General features: G+C 42.9%; 1 protein-coding gene across 2 annotated transcripts in view; it reads right to left on the bottom strand.

The window, feature by feature from the left end:
* FGGY (FGGY carbohydrate kinase domain containing) overlaps positions 1-25,106 on the bottom strand; it is a 327,916-nt gene that overhangs the window by 220,055 nt on the left and 82,755 nt on the right. For both annotated transcript variants that reach the window (XM_054211719.1, XM_054211718.1), the window contains exon 5: positions 22,335-22,399. The gene's annotated coding sequence lies outside the window, so the exon portion shown is untranslated. The remainder of the gene's footprint in view (positions 1-22,334; positions 22,400-25,106) is intronic.

Raw genomic sequence — 25,106 nt, 5'->3', positions numbered from 1 at the left:
CACATCTAGCTATGCCTGTGTCTCTGGAGTGTTGCAATACGGCTCATAGCAACCAGGGAGAAATCAGTTCTCCTTTCCATGGCAAGGGTTTGAAAAACAAAACAATTTCTTGTATCTTAAGAAAAACAGCTTCAGCGGATTGGTCAAGAAGACTTCCTCTGTATTTTTGGAGGACTGACCAACATCAGGACCACAGCTCCCATAAAGTCAAGATTAAGGCCATTGTCTAAAGAGATCGTTATTATACCTAGATTTCTATTACGGTTTCGAGGCAGCGTAGCACTAAGTTGTCAGTGAGGGGCAGGGGTGGGGGGAAGAGTAATGAAATTACAGTCCTTTATTGTACAAATGCAACTTGAGACTTTTTTTAGGATGTTATCTATCAGCCTGTCTGGCAAATGTCTGTCTGCTAATAATGTATCCGTCTGCTGAAACAAGTCTAAATAATGCAACATTATATCAATAATTAATAGGCAGATAGGTCAACAAGTTCAAGACTGTGGCCCAAGTCGGGAAGTGCAGCTTTGCCGCGGGGGAGCGGAGGCAGGAGGGTTTGCAGCCCAAACGCCAGAGCACAGAGCGCAGGGGACACGGGTCTCCACGCTGACATCTGCCCAGTCCACGGTCACTGACCAAAAACAGGAACCCACCCGGGTGGCACTTCCCAGCGAACTGGGGATTGCTCTGTTTGAGGAAGAGGGGCAGAACCTGCCCTTCATTCATACCTTCACTGAAATCCCCAGAAATGCTACGTTCGCCACTAAAAGGAGGAGGACTCAGCTCTAGAAGTTGCTGTTTCCACCACTGGATGTACAAATCTGTCACACAACATCATGGTTTTTTTCCTCTAATTAAGAGGGAGGCTTTATAACATCCACCTTTACCTGTGGGACAGTCAGGTCCCAGGGACTAGCTGAGGCCTTCCCTATAGTCACAAACAGACATGTCACAGACAGACATGTCCAGATGACAACCCACATCATCCCACGGAAAGGTTTCCAAGAGGGATGGGAGAAGCATCCTCTGAATGTCCTGTTCTCCACAGAGGAAGACCAGACAACTACCTTGGACTAGATAGTTTTTTGATGGCTAGACATAGTCAAACAAAGGAACAAAATGTTAAACTCTATGCCCTTCCCACGACTGAGTGGTCCAGGGAACATCAGTGAGATCACATCTCCTGGGACGGCAGCAGCAGCACCAAAGGCAGGTTGATCTTTAAGCCTCCAGAGATGTGTACGCAGCTCCAGTGAGCTCTGAGCCATTGCGGCACACCCGGACAGAAACAGAAGTTAGCCCACAGAAAAAAAAGGCAATTAGGGCATTCCATGCACTTGATTTGGGAATCTAACTTCTCTGAGCACATTTAATAGCCCGAGATGAAATGAGAGCAAATTAGGTACTGCTGATTTTAGTACAAGCTGACGATAACAGTAGCTGAGGTCACCTACCAACCAAGAAAATTTGTGCCTGAAGTAACCTCAAGTATTTTAAAATGGAAAGAGAAAAGAATCAAACTTACCATATGAAAATGAAATCAAAATCAGAGGAGACATCAAAATAGAAACACGGAGAATGAGATATTAAAACAATATTTCTTCTGGGAAGTGTGCAGAAAGTCATGGTATTTTGCTAATTGCAATTCCTCCCCACCAGTCAGACCAGGAGGGTGAGCTCCCACCTGATACAGAAGCCTCCTGAGATTACTTGGGATCAAGAAACATAAATGCAAGACTGACGTTGCTATTTGTAAAACAAACAAACAAAGGAGGAAGACTATGATAGTGAAGACTTCATCACCTGCAGTTATGGTCAAGTATCCACATACCACGTGTTCAAGCCGATCTTTGCACACACACCCCACACACACTGGGACGCCTTAACAATAAAAATGTTACTAAAAATCTCAAAATATGCACCAGTGTGGTGTGGTGCGAACACAACATCTTGCCGAAACAATTATACTGTGTACGTTAAGCTTGTCTTACTAGTAGTAACTGAAATGCGTGGGGGAAAGAATTAGATTTTGGCTAGAGTTTTTTGGGGGTTGGTCATTTGGGTTTTGGTTGTGTTTTTTACAACGCAGGTCTTGTATAAGAAAACACAGCAACCATCACAGCTACATTTTCAGAAAACCACAGCCTGCCTACTTACAACCGAGGCAGTACAGAAGGGAAACTGAAAGTAGAAAAGAGAATCACAAGCTGCAAAGGCAATTCTAGTAACAAGTCATTTTAAAAAGCAAATGACCAAGATAGAAAAATCCCAAATTAATATTTACAGTAAACTTTGCTATTAAAGTCGTGTGATAAGTTAGTTACTGAAGATTCTGTCAAAGGGATTTTCTTCACTGTGAAGTCCTAGAGTATATGGAGGCTGTTTTGCCCTCCAGCCTGATTCTAAATAGAGAACACTGATTCTGCTCACTCCAGGAATTCCACCAAGCTCAGAGGAGTGACACCGACAAGGGAAGTCAATATGTGATCCATTTCTGAACTAAGATGAATTCATACCGGGAGAATCATGCAGTCCCCCAGTTCACACCAGTCAGCTCTTGAGAATGCATTATGAGGCTTTTCTGCTTTCTTCTCTTAACAGAGCACATGGCTTTTGGGTTTGAGTGTGCAAAAGCACCAGAGAACTTGTGTGCATCACCTCATACTCAAGAGACCTAAGCACTTGGGAGGAGATTCTACAGGAATTAGTTCCTAAACACTGGAGCCACTTTTTCTCTCACAGCCTCTGCCCAGATAAAGCTTTCTTGGGAATTTCTGACCTGCCGAGGAATCCACCCGCGGTAGTGGTTGAATAGGGCTGTATTCAGTCAGAGCACACACGCACTGAATTAAGGACATCTGCATTTAGCCTTACGACTGTAAGCGTTTACAATACCAATGCAATTTATTTCTGTCACTTGCCCAAGGACAGAGGTACACACTGCCTGAGGAGGAAGGGCCCTGGAAAGTGCAAGGGGCCCTGCATCGCTGGGCAGTGACAGAGGAGCAGGAACGCAGCACCCTGCTCCTAGTAAGGACAATGACTACATCCCCTCCCAGTCCCCACGTGAGCAAACTCAGCTGCTTAGGAGCCCCATTCATACATTCGAAATCCCGCGGATGATCCTGGACATGGCTAGAGTGAAATGTACCTCTGAGGGCACCTGCAAGGGATTCCAAGACGCAAGACACTGAACAGGAAAAGGAAGCATCTGGCACCTAAACTTAGTGGAGTGTAAATTTTCCAAATTAAAGATACTGCAGTTCTCCAGAAATGATCAGATGAGAGGACTCCTGGCAAGAGGTGCTGTATGTAATTTTATAAAGAGCCTTAGGGAAGCAGACAGCCAATTCCTTTCAATCTGAGTGGCTAATTCCCTTCTCCTCCTTTGAACATCCACCTGGCTCATGTGGGATGTCATTAGGTTCCCTGCTTCCCTCCTAAGGGTAAAACAATGAAGGCCATTTCTTTCCAATGCATAGAATTGGATTTCTGAAGTTCATTTCCGGACTAAGAGCAACGCCCCCATAGGTCAAAAATAATTACTTTTATCATAAAGACGCTTTTCCCTCAACTTAGTTGTCCTGAAATCAGAAAGCACTTTCTATTAGTACACATGGTCCTCACCATCTTCTGGCTCTTGCACAGTTACGTTTCCCTGACCTCTCCTTATGCTAGCTCCACTTCTTTTTTTGGACCAAGTTCCTCTGCTCTATAATGCAAAATACTTTTCAGCAATTTAGACAAAAGAACTGGACTGCAAGAGGTACTGTGTTCTCACAGGAGAAGTTTGGAAGTCAGCAAACTCACATGGTTCATTTTGTATGTACAGTTACTTGATCCCAACTCTTTTCTCACCCATATGGTAGGAAGGCTTGTTCTTCTATTCATGCCTCACAGTCTTTTAATGGATTTAGGGCACAGCTCTTAAAAATGTATAAGAGAGACGGGCATCGCATGATTTTGCTATGGATATTTTATGAGCAAGTCTGGGTGCATGCTGTGTGCTTGAAACAAAAGACTGCACAATTTGCTACCAGGGCAAGATCTGTGTTATTATGTCTTGCATTCAAGGCTTCCAAGAAGTCTTGGGCAAGAAAAACAACAAAACAAAGACACGGGAGAGACACCACGATCTAGAAAATGGGTCAAGGCAGCACCGATACGCTGCGTTCATTGTTATTAAAACCTATAATTCAGTAATTTGTCAGAGAACAAATCCGATTGAGGAAGCAGCAGCCTAGCCTGTCCTTTTTTATTGGCTGTTACTTGGGGGTTGCATTTGTCAGTTAATTGACTCAAACTACTACCTTGAAAAGATGATACTAGTACCTAGGGGTTCTTTACTTCTGTGCCCGCAGCAGCCATCACAAGTAAGATGTTTTGGTACCAAGAACCACTTCAGCCAGTATTTATCAATGGAGTGATTAATTTACATCTGGAGCGTAGACTTCCACTGCTACTGGACTGATTAAAGGCTTTGGTTAACAGTTTTCAAAGTATTCAACTGACAAAGAAGTCATCAATGATGTTCCGGCATCTGAATCTTTCAGATGTGTTCTCAAAGAAACACACCTAAGGGAATCTGCTTTGCTGAGGAAGCTGGGATATGCTCAGTACTTGGTAGCTTCCCATTTCCAGCTTGACTGGATGTGTCCTTCGGAGGACACAAGATGTCCTTTGAGACATCTTTAGGGTAAGATCGTACTCACTGAGGCCTAGGTCTACCAATGGTTACTAAACGCAACAGGTTGGATGCAACCTCCAGCCCAGCAAGTCCTGAAAACGGCTGACTGACAGATGCTGGGAGGGCATCCCAGGCAAGAAACCTACATTCATGGTTTCTTACCTTTTTTCCCTAAGTATCTATGATGACTGATCCCCTCAAGACATGGGTAGGGTGATCCCTTCTCCTAATCCAGTACCAAATTTTCCTCTTTCATATCACCACTGTCATCTGCAGGAGCAAGAGCATGATGAATAAGGACGTGATACTGGATCCAGACCTTCTCCCCTAGGGAGAGTTTCCACCGTACAACAGCAGCAATCCAAGTTCTCCATCAACTTCAGCTTGAGCCTGCAGATGCTGGCAGGTGGGGTTTTTTTCTGTGGGCTGTAGTCTCATTCATCATGGTGGGCCTGCATACAAGAAATGAAGCACCAAAGCTCTTGCAACGCTTAACCTATTCATTGAAAAGGATGGACACAGGATGGAAGTAGGGATATGCACACACAATCCACTGCTTATCAGCCTTTCCAAATCTAATTCCCGCACGACCATTGCAAATACAGTGAATGCTCTTTATATTTTCTTTATTCTATTTATACCGTTTTCACTAATAGAGAACTATGGAGCGACACACTCATGTGGTGCGTTACAACTGGAGAGCTGAAGGAAACTGCAAAGCTAAGTATCAGAAACAAATACCTAAAATTCTAACTGCAAGCACATGATTATATGGGCAGCACCCCATCTAAAGCTAAAAATGACGGTGTTTTTCTTGTTACCTTACTCAGAAATGGGCTCTTAAAGAATCAGCTCTGCCAGAGATATCAGATTCAGTCTTCTGTTTCAGTGCAGATTCATCACCAGGGAGGGCACGAAGGAATTTTTACACGTTACTTTTACATGTCACTGTCTCATTTTTCCTATGGGGAGAGTTGAGTCTCTTACATTATATTCAATGGCTCCACGGTTTATGCAGCAACCCCACAATAATACTTAGAACATACACAGTCTTTGGTAAATATTATTATACCAAATGTAACAACTTCTATTTGCTATTTATGGGAATGCTCTTTCTCAAGAGGCTTCATAGTAGAGAAATGTAAATACCTCTGAAGTGGTAGTTTCTATAGAAACTTATTTTTCCAGTGAATTGTAGAATAAACAGCCTAATTTTCTACTTTGCTTTAAATCTCAGAAACATGGAGCATCTTCAAAAGAGGCAGATAATAATACTTTGCAACCCTGTAACCATTTATGTCTTTGAAGCTTGCTGTAAATATGAACTGCTTATGCCTTCAGGAGTATCCTTAGTAATATCATTCGTCTTGCGAAGAAGGGGAGGTAAAACAGCAGGTGAAAGACTTTATACAGAGTAGTGTGTCACAGCTTGATGTGCACTCACAATTTTACTGCTGGCTCTATGACAATTCATCTTATCCCAAGCTCAGACATCAGCAGTTTCCCTCCCATCACGAAAAGGCTTCTCTCAGTAGTAGCTGCAGAGTGAGGGCTGAATACGACCCCAAAGCAGAGGGCAAAAGGAGCAGTATTTTCAGAAGCTCCATCGGTTTTGCCCGATGGATGTGTGAGCAGTTCATAAGTTCATCTCAGGGCTGGCAGTGCCGCTGCACAGCAAAGCAGAGCGTGGAACAACACTGGTCTTGGGATGCCCATTTTTCCTGGCATTGACACAGCCCGAAGAAGCTCCCACAAAAGCAGCAGTGAGGAATTTCTGTCTGCCCCTCGGCCTCTTAGGGAACGCTGTGCCCATTGGGTTAGTCGAGGGAGGAAGCTGAAACTCAGCTGGGCTGAGCAACCATTTCTGATTATTTTGTTACGACACTTTTTTACAGGGAACAAACCCAACAACATTTAAAACGCAGCCCCACTTGCCCATGAATGATGCTTTCCAGTAAGGAACCTGCAACAGATGCATGTCCCCAGATCCCTTCTCACTGCCCCGGGGCCGTTGCTGCTCCTTAGGCTGCTATGGAAAACTGCCTGGGCATCAGGCACTTCATCCCCCGAGGTGTTTAGGTGCCAGCTCTTCATGTGGCTAATTGTGCTGCACATCGCCGTTACCGCCGTCCCCGGTCCCGCACAGATGCTGTACGTTAGTGCTGAGATCAGAGCTGTAGGAGTCGGCCCTCCTCCACACACCAGATGGCTCGCTCTTCTGCATTTGTTTTTAGTGCTTACCTATCTGCTCCTCGACTTCTGAGAGTCATGTGAATTTGAGAAAGGAAAAAAGAAAAAGACTTCCCCAACAACTAACAAAAAAAAAAAAAAATAAAGCAGTTTCCTTTTCACGTGTTATCTCAAAACACAGAGAATATACTCAAGAAGGATTCTGAGCCTCCTCAGAAAGGAGAGAAATCAAGAAATAGGGGCAGCCAGAGAAGTGGAAAGTTTCTCGTTATCCGAGCAGTGTGGACAGCTCGGTCAGTGCTCCCTCTGCCCCAGCGACTACGTTGCCTAACGTTTTGGCTGGCTTCCAGTTGCAGTGCATAATGAAGAGCAGGTATTTTCCACTTCAACCTTCTCCTTCCTAAAACAGTGGTATTTAAAAGATGATAAATCTGTCTAGATTTAGCAATCTGAATCTATCCGATTTCACTTTTTCACTTTTAGGAATGGACATATTTTGATTTTATTTAAACAAAACAGCTTGTATTTCTGCACTACCTTTTCAGTCAATAAGCATGTAAATATATAAATAAATAGAAGCTAGTGCAAGTGAGGCATTTTACAAATGTGTGATATTTCCTCTCTGGACTTTTTCAATCCGGTACAGTCCTACTGACTGTTGTGATTTATTCTGCAAGTTGAACAGGATCCAGCTCCTGAGGCTAAATAATTATGTCTAAAAAAATTTTCTCAAACTTGATTGCATGAAGAAGCCTGAAAGTGCGACCCATCTGCACTCTCAAGACTTGGAAACAAGAAGGCAAATGGGGAGCACTATAAATTAATTTTTTAAAAAGCATCTGAGAAACATCTTACAAAAGCCTGTCTCAGATTTGTGGATACTTGAAGTAGACAAGTGTGGTAATGCTTATATGTTAAAATAAAAGTTAGGCCGTTTCATGATAGCATTTGCACTGGTGGCCATGGCCAGCTCCTGGTGCGCCTTCTCTAATAACCCTCACTTAGAATGATAAGCAGGTCAAGAGCAAATCCAAACCATGATGGGGTCAAAACTGTATCTTGTAATCAAGTTGTAGTGAACGTAAGCAATAGGAGGCAACAGCTCAGTTCCTATCTCTAAAGAGATATGGCAAAATATCCATTAAAAATAGGCAGCTCTATAACGAAAATGCCCTCAACCAACTATGCAAGCGGAGCTACTTTCCCTTCATCCTTCCTTTCCTGCTGCAGATCCCTCTCACCTCCTGCTTTGGGCTTCTTGGCCGTACAGCTGGTGCAATCGAGCAGCACGCAGAGGGGTGATGTGGGCCAGGTGCCACCAGTGGTTCCTGCTTCCTGCACTGAACTAAAAGGGTGTCCAGCAACCCAGAGGGGTGATGGCACTGCTAATATCATTGCTGTGGCCCACATGGATACGGACAGAATTGCATCCCCTCTTCCAGGCAGGGATATCAGTTTTCCAAGGAACCAGAAAGACAAGCAGTACTTCAGATAAGCAAGCTGGGTATTCTCATGGAAAAAGCCAGGCTGTTTTTTTCCTGTCACTGTATTTTCCTCCATTTTCTTCCTAGGGCTAGGGCTTGATGAACATCCATTTTCCTTTTCCCCACTGCTAATGTCTCTGTTGCTCTCACATCCTGATCCCACTTAACTACATCAGTATCCTTCCATACCACAGAACCCCATTCTCCCCATCAGCGGTTTCATTTCCTCCCCCACTTCTCCCATCGCCAGAAGCCCTATCTCCTCCTATTCCCAGCGGAGAGAGCTTTGCTCCCCATCTGATTTGAATTCCTCCCTCCCTACGTGGGCGATGAATCATTCAGAGTAATGGCATTTTAAAAACTCTACAGAGAAGGTAGGTAGACTCAAACCCGAGTGGGAGTGCATACAAAGTACCGTGTTAGTGGGTGCCTTCAACCCCAAGACCAGAAGTTCCCAAACTTCCCTGGCGTAGGAGCAGTGCCAACGGGCTGATGCTTCCTCCTGGATGTATGTGTTGATGGCAACTACCACAGCCAAAACCAGTGTCGTGTTACATGTATGAATATATAACATGTCATATTTAATCTTTATTTATCATTTATCATTATTAGATCATATACCATACCATTAACATACCATAGATCACAGCAGATTCAGAGAGAAATTAGTTAGAAAGATTATCTAGAAGAGAAAAAAGTAAAGTGTGTTTCTGTCCCATTTTAATGCTTGGGGGCCAGGCTTCTTAACATGAAATGCTTCTGTGTCATTAGTGCCCTTTCTATGAAGAACCACTGAATGTGGCTGAATTTTTCAACTCGTGGCTTATCAACTACTGTCTTTTCTGATGAAAGCTGGGTTTAATTCTTGTCTTAGCCCTGCAGAGATTATCTTAGCTCATACTTCACCAACAAAAACCCCTTCTAATTACAGGGTGATTGGAAACCGCGGTCATAGAGGCTCGCTATAGCCCATGTCTCAGTGACATTTTCATTCTGAGTCACAATTTGATTCAAGGCAAGAAATAAAATTTTTAGTTCTGCAGTATTCTTTATCACCTGAGCACACGAAACAGAAAAGCCGCAGTATGAATTTGTCCAGAACTTGATGTGCTTAACAAATAGCATGTTGTTTAATGACTTTATTCAGAACACCTACATGTTTTGTTCCTGTTACTTGTCAGCTTTTACATGTGACAAAGAGACTAATTTTTCAACAGAGGAGGGAGAAGGAGAAGGAACAGCTTATGGACTTTTAAGTGTGTCTTTTTTCTGAGAGGCAAGTATAATAACAGCAATATGGGGCTCCATACCAGTTATGTCTCAGTGACTTCTTTTAAACTTGTTTAGCCCATAATTGAAGGATAATTTTTCTTATTGCCAACTCTGCCAGCTCACACTGACATCAGAAAACCCAACCGTGTTCTTTCTGGCTTATGTTTCATCAACAGTAAAGAATTTTGAAAACTAAATTTTCCTCTCTCTGCACGAGTATAATCCTTAAAATTACGGCCTTGGTTATGTTTGCGCAATACCCTGTACCCTGCAAAAACTCTGCGGTGCAGACGTACGCCACCAGTCACTAGGGTGTCCTGCTCCAGCCATGAAGCTACAGCTCTGCCACCACTGGAGCTGCTGAGCTTAACTATTAGCTCAGCTGTGATTGATGTTTGATGGTCAGATCTCCCAGCGCATCCCCCAGAGTCAGCTCTACGTAGCTGCATGTGCCTCTGGGATTTCAGCAGATAGAAGCTATGCCTGCCCGAAATGAGCATCTTTTCCTCAAGGAAAGATGCATTTCGCATCCCATCCAACTTCCATGGGTACAGATCTGTTCCAACCACCTTCTGAGTGCTTCCTGCCTGACCAGGATGAAGAGGGACAGAAATAAGGAACTCTAGAGCTAAAACCTCAAGTCTCTAAAGAGCTACTAAAGACCAATGTTGCCTACACCCTCCAAGCAGTGCATTATACAACAGCCAAAAAGAGCTCAGGCTGACATAAAAATCCTACAGTCTGTTACAGGACCGAGAGAAAACTTAGCAGACAGAAGGATGTCATGTTGCCTTTTCGGAGGAGTCACCTCTTATGTTGAAAAATCTATTTAAAACCAATAAAACTTCTGTTTTCCTTTGGTCATGCTTTTTCTGTCTCTGATCCTGCCACAGTTCAGATTGCCATGGTGTAATTAAAGAGACCACACGGGACAGAGAAAACAAAATAAGTGCAAGTGCTACATATAAAAGCATTGAGGATAAAAAATCCTTCTAAAAACTCATTTTTGAGCAAACTGACGTTGCAGGTTTTTTCCCTTGGATTTCAGACAGAGGCTAGCAAAATTTACAGTAACAAACATTTTAATTCTCACTCAAATCAGAGAGTGACTCAGCATTGCAAGGAAAAGCAAGACTAAATGTTATGAAGTTTTGACAAACCCAGACGAGGAATGAGCGAGCAGGAGTCCAACTTGGAAGCAGACATAGAGTTTGTATCTGATGAAAACTTTGCTGATTATATTTTGGAGGGGGTTTGTCACAGGGCAGTCTCGCTGCAGAGTCAAATCCCATGTGTATATTGAATCCAGTGCCAAATAATTCCCTTCTGGGTACAAAACCGGTCGAAGAATTCCAGGAAGCCCTTCCTTACCAAGGAAGCTAATTCAAAGGCCCCAGATACATACCAAAAAAATAACTTTCCTTCCACGTTTCTCAATCGCAGGCACCTCTTTCTGGCTTGAGGGCGACTCTACCACTATTTTCAGACTTCTCATCTTTCACCCGTATCCACAAGACAGCTGGCCCTTATGAACTCACCAGCCCGGCCTCTACTTGTCTCCGGCTTGGGATAACTTGTACTGGTTACAGATACTGTTTCTTGAGAGCAACCCCTAAGATAACCTCCACGCTCAGATAACCCCCAGTTCCCTTCCTGCGTCTCTTGAGAGACCTGTCAATTTGTCCAGCTTCTGGAGGAGACGCTCTGAAACCAGAAACAGAGGGGTCAGATGAGGGGTATCGGAGATAAGGAAGGTGGAGGGATCTGGGGAAAGGCAGGGGAAAGGGAGGAGGTTACGCTGGAGCTGAATCATAGTGTGAGATGCTCTGGGGCAAACTTGCAGCAAGGCCTGCAAACCTCTGTGACCAACACAGCTGGTAAATCTCAGGGCGAATCTCTTTAGCTTCTACCCTTTACATACAAATGATGTATAAACATTTTTCTTCCTCTGGCTAATTCTTATGCAAATAGAGGCAAGGTCCAGTTATGAGAAGCTGCTGCCTCCTCGTCCAGGTTCACATCAAGTCTCCACCTCACAGATACCAAAACGTGAACACATCACGGCTGGGAAGAAACACTTCGTTCCAGATCCAGGCTGGAACACCAGACGAAAGCTGGCGGTCGGAGCGGCAGCTGGCATAACCTCAAATTTTCAGGAGAAGCCATCAAGGGACACTAAGACTGATCTCTTCCTCTGCCTATTGCAACACATCTGCTTGGCCTGGGATTCCGGGCCATTCCCTTACTGACAAACGTCAGCAAGTAGCGTGTGCTTTTGAAGGCTCTTACATCTGCGTCCTACTCACGCTCACTCCAGAGGTTCCTGTTTCATATCCTGTTCTGATTGCTCTACATTTATCACGTAAATTCATTTCAAGTACACACAGGGGGAAAAAAATAAAGTTGGTATGCATAAAGATTATAACATATGAGAATTTGTCAGGGGTTATAATAAAGCTCAGCGTTAAAACTACACTCCCAAATACGCATGAACACTACGCACCTTGACGTGTATTTCAGATGGAAGTTAAGGCACAAAAATAAGTTTCCAGCAACGTTCTAACGTGCACCTTCGGAGACCTCCCAACTTTCAGAGTCCTTAGAAACGTCACAAACCAAATGCTACAGCCAGCGACTCTTATTCATCCAAATAAACTGCACCGACATAACTCCTTCCGAGGCAGTGAATCTCTGTCAGCCGGGAACAGCGAGCAGTAACAGACACAAATGTTGACTTCAACAAATTTGAAGGGAAACATTTCTCTCAAACAGTTGGAACATGTTGCAGAACTTTGGAAACCTCGTGTTTCTTACCTGTGTGAAAGAAATGTTTTAATTTCTAACAAACAGACCGGAAGGCCATACTGTTGCACAGACGTTGCTCTGACAAGGCAGACCACACAGCCCTGTTTGCCATCAGAGAGCTCCCGAAGGCTGTGCTGCCTGTGCCTGCTATTCTTGAAAGCAGAGATGGGATTACAGGCTTCTGTGGGGTGTCCTCAACTCACACCCACAGAGATCCAACATGCAATTCTCTGCCGACGTGATTTTTCCTACCATCTACTCTTGTGCCGGGCACTAATCCAGGGAAGTTAAAAAACCCTCCCCCATGACACCCACTCAGCACTCCAGTATCTGTTTCCCTGTCCTTCTGATAAGTGTGCCTGTTCTTCTGTTCTAAGATTGTCCCAAACACAACAGTATGCCCATAAGTTAAACAGCAAAGGAGGATAATTCAAACTAAACATTTACCTGCAAGCAATTTTCCAACAAAAGGGGTAAAAAGACATTTCAGCCCACCCCAACAGAGCCTCGCAGCTCCTGATTTTTAGTGCCTGTGACCCTCCAGTGACCACGCCAGGACATCGAGGGCTACGTTCAGCCATCAGACTTGAATTATTTCATGCAACAGAACCCCAAGTGCAGGTTGTTTGGCTCTGTTTTTCATGCTCTAGGTTACAAACGTTTTGACAAATTCATCTGACTTGCAATCAGTGAATAAGCTGACATGTGGGAACTATATTTCCCAGGCAGAAATACAGTCCCAGACCATCTCCAAAGGGAGTGTAAGTCTTCCGTGAGTAATACAATAGTTCTGCTCCTAGAGCCTACTCAAATTGTCTCTGACATTACTGAGATCCTCCAAGCAAGAACTACAACACATAGTTACTGCTATTTTTCAGTAAGATCTGAGAATAGGTGCAGGAGGTAAAGTATGTCCATTCAAAAGACTTTGGTTATAGTTCCTATTTCAAGCTAATCTTCTTTGACAAACAGCATTTCTTATTTAGAAGCTGGGCTTTAGGATTCACACACTTGTCCTCTCAGGCTCTCCAAAACAACATGAAGATCTTTTTCTTCCAACTCCAAATATAAGATGTGCCCTAAAAAAATCTCCTGGCTTGTTTAAATACAAACATAAGGACTCTCCCAACTGAGGGAGAGAAAGAGGGGGGTGTTTACCACATGAAAAAAAGGATTTCTCCCGCATCATCGGTTCTCTTTAGAAACTTAGAGGAGACTGTTTTGTGTACACAACAACACTCTCTGTTACAGACTTCTTTAAAGTCTGAAGAAATGGACGTTGCGAAAGGGAACTCCTACAGTGTGCGGCTTATTTAGTCTGCCTTTAGGTCAGCCCAGATGGAGGAGATAGGGCTCCTCATGGCTCACTTCACCTTCATCTCTCCCCCCGCTGGGAAGGGTTTCATCAGTGTCACAGAGAAGATATTCAAGGGTGCTGCATTCTTGAAGCTTAAAAACTCTATTTCACTGCAGGCACAGCAGATCCAAGTGGATCATGGAGAAGGTCATTTGTGCCTATTTATAGCACCTCACAACTCAAACAGGTTGAAGACTGAATATGCAAATAAATGCATCTGAGGAACCAAAGCATACCGTTTTCTCAGGGACCAAAAATGCTCTGCTCTTTCTGATCTTCATTTATGTCTGTCTTTCTGTCTCCTAAAAGCAATCTTGAATGGTGCTTATACGTATTTAACCGTTTCTGCTGTACTATAAAGAACGGTGAAGAGTTTACCCTTCCCTGAACATGACCTGAAGGCTTCAAATTTATTCAGACAGGAAAGCACATACCTTTTTAAAGATAAATGACGTGACTACAGAATCAGATATAATTAATATAGCGTGTCCTCATTTTCCAAGGGGGAGAAAAAGAGAGAGATTATCACCATGAAATACCAGCCACAGATTAGACACAGCATGAATGAAAAAGATTAAAATGTGGATTGTGGCTCTTGTTCAGATACACATCTTTAGCGGAGTGAATTTCACCTAATAAGTCATTTTTGCTCCATCAACCAACCACTAATCTCTGGTAATGGCGTTCCAGGTTACTGACTGAGTTGAAATACATGGAAAATGAAGGCAGCGTGCAGATCCTGGATACCTGTATTTGTGATGCTGTTGACACAGCAGAGGCTCGGTGTACTCCTGCTGCAGCCATGTTTCCTGTTTCTATAAACATGCTCTGTTTGAAAAGGGGCTACTATGGGCACACATGTGCAGTTTATAGCTACTTTTGTGCCAACATAAATCAAGCCCAAATGCCATCTCGGTGACATAATGTAAGACTTATGCTTAAGGGAGTCCACATACATAAGTGGGTTCCAAAGTAATTAATTTGAGGAGTCCACTTACATTTCAACCTCACGACCAGACAGACTGCCTCGTGGTTCCCTTGGCTTTTTAGCGTCAGACTCCCCAAATTTCACTCTTCCATTTCCTTCACTTCCTCACCTTTCAGGGTCAGAGCTTAACACCGCAAAGGGAAATGAAACAGAGAAAAACAAAACAAAACAAGCTGCGAAGCAGATTAAAGCTATGTTTGACATTCAGAGGTATACAGTTCCTTTTTCAGCTACAGGTATGAAGTAGTAATAATTTTGTGTCCACAACTCACAGTATAAACATGTTTTTTTAAAAAAATGGAAGTTTTCTAAATGCATCCTCACTTAAAAAATGTCATAACTTTTAAAATGTATTCTATTTAATGTTCAAGTCAGCTGAATTCTAAATTGCCTTTTTTTTTTTTTTTTTTTGCTTAGAAATGGTCTGGGAAGTAGACAGAAACCCTCTTACACTTCCCTCAACTCTCGGTGCTCTAAATGCACCGCCTCTGAGGGGAAGGTGTTTGCAGAACAAGCCACAGAAATATGTGCTTCTGCTTGTTAGAGAGGCTGGATCGGCCCACTCTGCCACATGTCTTCTCCTGAGTGGGACCGAGAGAGTCGCCACCAGCCCGTGGCTCCTGCAGAATTCCTGCTCAAGAGACATTCAGTCCCATGTTTTCCGCAACAGAGAAAGCTGGAACCGTTTCACACAGCCAACACAAAGGGTATCAGCTTGGTCCCGCGTTTCTCCCTAGAATACGCTCACACCTCATGAGGACGTCAGAGGAATTACAGCATATTTTTGCAGATCCTAGTCTATTCTAAAACTGCAGTGTTTCCATATTTGTTTGCACAATATTAGTGCAGAACCTGTTTCTATCTTGTTTTTTGTGTTTTTTAAAGAAGTACAGTGATAATACGGACATGTCCAATGAGATCTCCTCTGGTTCATTTTAAATGTTCAACCTCATTTTTGGAAGGGATTTCAGCTTTGTTTCTGATTCAGGCTGATGAATGTGCAGCAAGTGCCAGGACTGCCTCAATACTTAATGCAGTATTTACAGGGGTTTCTATAGAGATCATCATTCCAGCATGATCGATATATAGAAAAGGAATAAGAGAAGCCAGTAAGAGAGCTCAGACTTCACAGACCTGCTGAGAAAGGTCCAGAAAAAGAACATGAAAGCTGGCAACAGAGTATAAGAAAGCATGGCAATGAGTAACCTTTCCTGATGAATAAGTGTTTACATAGCTAAACTTTTACTAAAGTTCTAGCCAGGCAGAAATGAAAGACCCCAACTTCCAAGCGAAATATTGCATTTCATCTTCTTTCTCATTTTGAGACCCAGAGAAATCAATTTTCAGAAAATGATGCCATGGTTTTGAAAACCCTAATACAATTTGCTGAACACCAGTGGCTTTTTCTACAACAGCTTAAATAGACATACAATGCTTCCGTCATTATAAAGATCTGAGGGACCAACCAGATTTTTCTTTTTTTCTGGTTACACTTAGAATTCCTCTTCTGTGCTTGCCTTGTGTCTGAAGAGACGTAAATAGAGGGGAAAATATGTAGCTAAAGGATTTATTCAACAAAATAAAAAAGTGCATGTGTGCACTTGTACGGAAACAATAAAACCATGCAGAGAGTTAAGTTTCTTATAAGAATCTCCTTTATTTTAGAGGAGAAAAGGTAATGATTGTATGATTTTAATGTTTATGTAAAGATAATCACAGAATGAACAGGCAGAATAAATGAACAAAGCCATTAAACAAGGATTCATGGTCATATAGGACCTTTTGCTCGTGTCAGAAGACAATTCAGCCTTCAGAAAAATGAAAATAAATGTTCAAAGTTTTAAAGGGTGGGTCTGTAGCTCAGAGGTGAAACAAATGTAGTTTTTGAACACGTCATCCCGAATTTAGAACCGAACTCTTCTTCTGCTACAAAGCAAATGGACGATTCTTCCAACTCGGAGACAGAAGAGTCCTGAAAGAAAAGGCACTGCAGTAATCAGCCACATTTCACACAGCAACAAACACGATGAGAGCGGAGGAGTTAAAGTGAATGTGCAAGTAGGCAAGAAACGCAGCATAGACTTGAGGCTTGTCTAAATTTTTTCAGTCCTTAGTAAAAGAAACGTCTTCCATCACATCCTGTCTCTTGCTTTCATGATCATTTTGCAATTTCCAGATTTTTACCCGCTAAAAAGAGAACAATACCCTACTTCGCACATGATGGTAGGATACCCTTTGCTGATGAGATGATAAACCGTGCCAGATTAGGGATCTCTCTGGTCCTTCTTGTATCTGTGGTTGTAACCGCTAACAAAAATTTAACAAGAAAGTAAAAGGAAGTTTGCAATAGGCAGCTATGGGCAAATCTGCCCACAAGAAGTTTCTTTCTTCACCCTAAAAGTCAAAGCTTGATTTGGACCGTCAAGTAATTCCTGTCCCTTACACAACTCTTAATTATTTTCAGTCCTTTCTGTAGTCACTGTAAGTGTCCTCATAAACTGGGTAAATGCACCTTTTTCAGGGTTCTCCTGAATTCTTCCTGGTGGTATTTTGTGATAATTAGGTTTTTTTAAGATCTGGATACCTTCAAAGATGCCTTAATCAACAGCACATTTAGGCCTTACCACAAAGCTCTTGAAATTCATACGTGTTAAGTCCAGACAAGCCACTCCAAAAATGTAGCCAGGTACCCACAAGAGGGGCAAGAATTTCCCATGCTCTCCCATCCGGCTGGTAAGCATGTAGCACAGCTCCCTGCCCACCAGATCCTGCCACAGGTCCGGGCAGGAGGTTTGAATCCAGCCACTTCCTCTTCCTTACCGTGCTCCAGGGAGCTGCACCCACCAGACACCGATCCTGGGAGATGTCCTGTGGAATCCCACCTTCCAGCTGCCCCTGGGAACCAGCTTCTGGCTGCAGAAAAGTCATTCAGTGAAGAGCGAGGGACGAAGGAAGTGGGAGCAGAGGCAGCCGGGACACTCCCTGCAGCCTCCGCTACTCCCAGAAGACGTGCTCTTGGGGAGAAGGGGCAAGGAGCCTGGATGAGCGGTTTTAAAGTTGGGGGGAGAGGTGGAACAAGTCTTAAGAGAATGTGGGAGGACACAGGAAAGAAACCCAGAGAACTGCTGATATAGATCCTCAGGTCAGTACAATCAGCAAAAGATCATGCAATGACAGGAATGAAATCATGGCTTGAGCAATGATTTTGTGCCACCAGTAAAATCCTGTGGGGAGTAGCCATTGAAAGGGTAGGCTTAGCTTGGGTTTTTCGTATTTAGGAGCACAGGCAGCTAAAGAGCTGAGGGGAGATGATTTATGAGGACAGAGCTAAATGCTTATTGCTGGGTTAAACAACAAGTAAGGGCAAACATAACAGTCTACAAATACCCATGGGAGTAAATGTCAAGGAGTGTGAGGAATTGTTTTGAACAGCAAGATAAATTTCCTAAGACTGAGGTGCAGTGGCTTGCGATACACTTGCCCAAACAACTCAAGTTTTGTTGGTCGTGACTAGCCTGGGCAAAGCACGAGCAAATGCAAGGCAAGGAACAATTCTGTGTTGCTGGACAGGTGAAAGAGATTACTCTAATCTGTCCCATGTCCACCATCACCGGAGAAGCCATCTGCAGTGTTCAGCGACGTACAGGAGTTGGAGACAGCGTTCTGGAGACATACTGCAACTGCTTTTCCCATTGCGATTTTTGTGATAGCAGCAATTACAAAACGTATTTAATCAAGACAGTTTCGGGTTGATTGTATAAATGAAGAAGTCACATAGCTGCTATTGCAAAGGAATAAGCACACAACATCACTCGTAGCTAGAAAGACTACCATCAACCACAGCAGTTTCACTACAATTAACATCAAATTTATCCTGCGCAGAGGATGAGCATTAAAACTGCACCCTGTCTCATGCCCACTTAAGCCCCTGAAATAACTCTTATGTGGACTTGAACTTTGTTCTGTGCTGAGCACCTGCACGAAGGGTGAGATCCAGCCCAAGGTCACGTTTCAGGGAGGTAAAGATTTCAGCAGGAGGCCTGATCCTTCACACGGGGAAAAGAGCTCCTGGGGCTACACGGAGCAGGAATGCAAGGGAAAGGGAAGGAATGCAAGGGGGAAAAAAACCAAACGCAACAACCAAACAAAAAGAACCTTTGAACTTTGTTTCACAGCATGGCATTGCAACCGTGGCAGGGTCAGGAACAAGAGGCTACCAACAGCAAGGTCAAAAGGGAGAATGGGATTGCCTCTGAATCCCTCATATTGCAAAATTATCACCTAATTAAAGGAAATAAATAGAGGCAGAGGGGAGAAAAGAGCTTCTACAGTCTTGAATTGTGGTAAGGGGGAGGGGACAGGAAAAACTAAACCAAAGCAAATGCACAGCCACAGGAAACAAATGTAACCCTACGATACCTTCTGTCTCCCTCAGTTCTGGCAGATGGCTCTTCCCAGTCCCTGTGGATTGGTTTGCGCACTAAGGAGGACAAAGCAAACAGTTTCCTTACTTCTTCCTGCCCTGACCGAGACATGGGATCCCTAATGAGGAGGGCTGGTTAACTTAGGGGCAGCAGGAACCTAATTCTCACTTAGCCCTGACGCCTGAAAAACAACCCCCGTGGTGGTGCTCAGTGACAAGAAAGAAGAGACCAACTGTTCCTTGGCCCCTGCATGGGGGAAGAAGAGAAATTCCCTGCGAATAGCCCCAAAACTATACAAGACTTCACATTTTTTTCAGAATACCAAAGTGGCGGGGGGGTGGAGGCGAAGAGAAGCCACACATGTCCCCTGTGGTGGGGAGGAGGACTGAGAGGAACCTAGGAAAGCTGGGGGGGTGCAGGATTTGTTTCAGCTGAGCATCATTAGGTGGGTCACTTGATGGCTCTGTGGTCTCATTGCATCCACAGAACAAAACGCGTTGCTAAAGCGTCATCGAGAGAAGAGGTGGATTTCAGAACTATCTAAAAACAAACCGCAGTTTGTCTCCCATCTTAAGGCTAGGAAAGAGCTGACCATGCTAGAGAAAATTCCACTCAATGTCATAACAACACGTCAAAGCACTTTGGAGATTAAGGAGTAAACTAAGGAGAAATTCTGGTACAAAAAACCAAAGAAGCCGAGGAACTCTTTTTGTCAAAGGGTTTACAAGTGTCAGGAAAAAAGGCATTGAGGAAGAAAGGCCTTGTAATTAAATGCTTAACTTGAGATTCAGGTTCTTCCTCTCACCTTAGCATAATGCCGAAAACACATTCACAACAGGAGGTGCCTTATAAATTTGTAAACACTACGTTGCTTAAAGGTACACGATACAATACAAAATTTCATAATCCATGGCATGCTGTCAGGAGGCTACAGTGGGAAGAGCTGACTGACTACACAGTAGCATCGTTCCTGTGGCAAATATATGTAAGAAACTTCAGGTAGCATCGTGGTACGCAAACTTTTGCCAGGGAAAGATTTTGAGTCTATTGTGTCTGTTTCTGTGTTGAGGAAGGAAAATGTTTTTCACCTTCCAGGCTTGTTTGGGGCTTTTCAGTAGGAAGCTAAAACAATTACCTGAACAGAGCCACACAGATCGTAAACTCTGACTCTCCCAAAGAAGCATTTTCTGTTGCACGATAGCTTCCAATGAGCGAGACACTTTACTTTTGTTTCATTAGTTTTTTGGTGTGTCACAACACGTCACGCTAAAAACCCAGGTAGGAAACAAAAAGAAGAAAATAATCCTTATTGTCAATCTTTACTTTTGTCTGGAATCCTTTTCTGGATGTTTATGGCATCCCATAAAGTTGCTGAAACAAGCCTGCTGTATTTTTAATTGTCATTTTAAATGCCAAAACCCAGAAGTCTTGCTTATATTGTATGCGAACAGAGTGTCTGCTTATGTTCAAACCCTCAGGCGCTTTAAATAACTCTACTGTACACAGAGAACGTTGTTCATTTTGTTTTTACAATTTTTGCCTGTGTAGAAGGAGCTCTAATGTCTTGAGAACATAAATGTATGTTCATAACCAAGGAGCAAGATCACAGCTGGAATCTACCTGAGCCTTGGATCATATTTCAGCAGTGGCATGAAGCGAAAAAGCAGCTTATTTCTCTGTTTAATTTACAAGAGGTACAACTGGAACAGCACATACTAGACTTACTGACGTAACGCACAGGTGAGTGCGTGTTACAGGTCCACCTCTGTGCCTGATCCACAGGGAATATCAGACTGCTTCAGCTTGTTAGAGCCACTGTAAGCCCTAGAGGAACCTGGTCCGAACCCTGGTGTGTTAGTAAAGGTGGCAGCTGCCATAACAGACTTCTGTGTAGGCTACGAACTCAGGGCATAAAATCAGGGTCTTTTTATTGATTCCAGTGAGTTTCGTACCAAGCCTCCATTGTTCTGTCTTAAAGAATAAACCATTACAGAGTATTCATAAGCAGATTTGCTTTTTTCTTTCAAGGATTAAACAGGAGCAGATCATAATTTCCTTTAAATGCATCCATTATTCATCAGAATTCAATAAGTTTTATTATTGGCTTTAAAACAACAGCATATATATCTTCAGACTCAGTTCCAATCTGCTCCCAGCACATGTTCTGAAACTCACATTTTACGTTCAGATATGATTGACCATGAAAGTCACAGGGTAATACATGTTCCCTGAGTAAAGACACCAACAAGTATCTGGCCAATGTTCATTTTTCACATGAGTTTGCTGTGAATAATCGTACAGGCAATTTTGCTACTTCCTTTCTGTAGGAATCTCTACAAGGAGTTTAGCATACAGTGGCTTGCAGAAAGCTGACGCACAGTATTTATGAACAGAGGGGAAGTAAATTAATTTCAGTGTTTGATTCAACATTGGAGAAAGGCTTTTTGCACTATTTATTCACCCACAATAAGACGAGAAGGTACAGTCCCTTCTTTAGTCCAGCCATATTACCAGACAAGGAAAATTCTGCCAAGTTAGGAATACAGACAAGGGGTCAAAGAAAGAGACACTTCATTTCTCGGTGTGCATCCCATACAGCCAGTCCTGTAACAGCTGTCATTATTTGCAACACGCACAGTAGAGAAATAGGTGGAGAAATGAAGCCACGCACGTAAGGTAACACCCTTTTTTTAAGCAACGACCATTTTTTGCAATGACATGTACAAGGGTCATTTGGGGTTTTCCTTCCCTTGAAGTCTGGGTTTCCTGAGAGGAAGGAGAGCTGAAATACAGGAACGAGTGGCTGCACACCATTTCCAGCGGCGTAGTAGACCTCCCTCATTGACGCAGGTTTAGGAACCACATCTGAATCTCCAAACTTCCTGATGTTCCCCCTTTGAAAGGAGGGAATATGGGGAAGGAGATGGGTGGAGAAGGTGAAGAGGTGGTTCTGTCCTTTTAAAGGCCTTGCAAACACAGCAAAACTGCTCCCATACCCTTAAATCTACCATAAAAAGTAGGTTGCGATACAAGTGGGAAATACAAGGAAATTTTTCAACTAATAAAATGTGCTGGACTAGCACCAAACTTCTGCTTAAAAAGCTGTCTGTAATAAACAATGATTACTTACGGTATCACTGCAAGATCAGTAGAGGACTCAGAGATCGAAGACTACCTGGTTCATCTGGTTGAGACCTGGAAAACACAGTGTCACGTATCAGCAAACAACACCACCAATCAACGTATTTTTTTACGAGGACTGTTAGAACAGGAGGAAATGTTCAAACCCAGACTGCTGGGCCACTCTGTGACCTAATCCTGGCCAGAGAGAAGAAACTCTGCCGTTCGCTAGATCACCACTGATTGATAAAAGAGAAAAACTTCACTAGATAAAAAGGCCAGTTTGTCTGGGATGTTTTGCACATCACTTTTAAGGCTCTACGAGGGTTATTGGGACCCCAGAGATAATAAACACATTATGCAGCTGTGTAGGTGCTAGGAAGATGAATATAGGTGGATTTTTACAAACTTAACCTATGCAGAGTGAGTCATAATTTGCACCTTGCGTCACTCAATAAATGGGGCTTTTGAAAGTCAACCCACTGTGAATGGGCTGCTCGCTTGCAAAAAAGCAAGAACCCTGCTCTCCTGCCCACAGCCGGACTAGTTGTGGGATCAAAAAAAAGCTCTTCTCCCAAGTTTACAATGGGATGGCAATAATGGGATCCAAACAAACAGCTACGTGTTTGTGGGTTTGCTGCATCTCTCTTAAAAGGGCAAAAGGTTTTGACTGCAACAACTGTTTTTATTTCATGAGAGACTGATTCTTAATCATAAATGTGTGTTAATCTCATTGCTGCTTCTGCTGTGCCTTGTAACATTGTTTCTTCATTCAGTTATGCCTCACATCAACTTCTTAATTAATGCCTTCATTAAGAAAACCTTGAAAGTTTAGATAAATAACATTTGCTTTTGTGCATTTCAACCGTAAGCTGCTGCATGAAGGAAATGTTTCAATTTCTTTCCAGGGGAAAGAAAAGCAAGTCGAGAGGAGGTCTACATGTTCACAGGGATCTCAGCACCGAGGAGACAGAATAATCATCTTTTGTTGAATAGGAAAATAACAAAAAACAAAGTAAACAATACTCTTTTGTTCTCAGCAAGAAAGGCAGGGCTTTAATAGTCTTTAAACGAGATAGAAAATTTCCATCCAAATGGAACCATGGAGTAGGTAGACACATTACAAGGTTTTGGAGTTCAGTGATTAAATTTAATACTGTGCCAAGCAGTGATTAGTTGATGAAGGGCGTTCATAAATAGAACAGAAACAAGGGAAATGTGGCTCCGGCATAACACTGGGCCTCCAGTGCAGTTCGGTGTTCAGCTTTCTACTTTAATAACAGGGTCAAATGAGAAAAAAGTTTCATTTGATTTATTTCCCTAAGGAAACTCAGTGCAATTGTAAACAGAGGCTGACTGGTACATATTACTAAAACTTCAGCATTCAGGGTCAGATCCAAGAAAAGGGCTTAGGTACCAAGCGAAGCGCAGAAATATATCCTCTCCTTCAGCATTTTTCCGGCTTGCTAACTCAATCCCCCTGCTCAGTGTACTGGTACATGTGAATGCCATTACTGGACCCTAAATTCTCCCAACTCACTGCACAGGCAAAGTAGCATCCCAATTAAGGCTCCTGAATCCCAGCCTCAGAGCTGGGTGCCTGTGTCCTCTCTGGATCTTTGCCTTAGTGCATTAAAATCCCTCGTCGAGCCTAATGCGACACATTGTCCTTAACACCACACATACGTGAGTAATGATCCAGAATAGGAGCACAAATCCTTTTTAACTTAGCTGTGGTCTCTCCTAAGCCTATCCAACCCAGGCAGCAGCAATACGCGAGTCCCATGCATACAGATGGATCAGGTCAACTTCAACAAATACTCACTGGTTTTGCAGAGAAGGACAAGCAAGATTGTGCCCTGGTTTTATAAAATGAAAAGTTCCCCCCTGAATTCTGAGAAGTGACCTTTGAAGGAAATAAAATTTTCACTTCAGTTTCTGCTAAATGAACTGCTTCAGCCCATCCCAGTATCTTAAGGATCAATATCTGAAGTCTCACATAAGCCTCACATAATATAAAAGTCTCACAAAATAGAAGCAAAATTAAACTGAGATATACGTGCAGTAGAAGACAAGACTCCTCTATACGGAGTCCTTCTTCCTTTTCTGTCATCACCTATTCCTACAGTCCAAGCAAAGGCCATCACCATTCTAATTTGAACTAAGTCCTCTTACTTCAAAATCTATTTTGGACCAGACCTGCTCTTAGCTCCATCAGTACAAATCTGCTGTCTTTTCATGGACTTTCTCCAGCTAGATCCTGGTGTAAGCAAGATCAGAATCTTATTTTGGTGATAATTTGCATGGTTATGCTAAAGGTCAACTTTGGTGCAGGCCACAGATTTTGGTAAAATCTCATCTATTTATGAGGAAAAGACTATAGAGTTACGAATTATTATAATAGCAACATGATTTTTTTAAAAATGATAACTTGTAGATAATGTTTTAAGCATCTTGCTTAAAATTTTCAAGCCATGCATCAATTAACAATAATTGATCACCAAGTATGTTATCTGTGCGAAGTTACCTGCAGCTTTCATTACAAGAATATAAACTAAAAAAGTCTAGGAAAGACTGTCTTGGAGTCTCTATTTAACACTTCAAATGAATGGTTTTGTACAGTTCCTATCAGTACCCTCCGTCACAGGCAACGTCCCTGGCTGTCAGAGGGCCCGGGAGCTTTTCTTGTCCGTGGGAGAAGCAAGTGATTTGCACACGAAGAAAAATTTCAAACTTATCCTTTGCGTGTGATTTGTGTTCCAGGAGGTGGTAAGAGGTAAAT

Source organism: Rissa tridactyla, chromosome 8 (assembly GCF_028500815.1).
Source record: "Rissa tridactyla isolate bRisTri1 chromosome 8, bRisTri1.patW.cur.20221130, whole genome shotgun sequence".
NCBI classification, from domain to species: Eukaryota; Metazoa; Chordata; class Aves; order Charadriiformes; family Laridae; genus Rissa; species Rissa tridactyla.
This window is presented reverse-complemented; position numbering and strand designations above follow the sequence as displayed.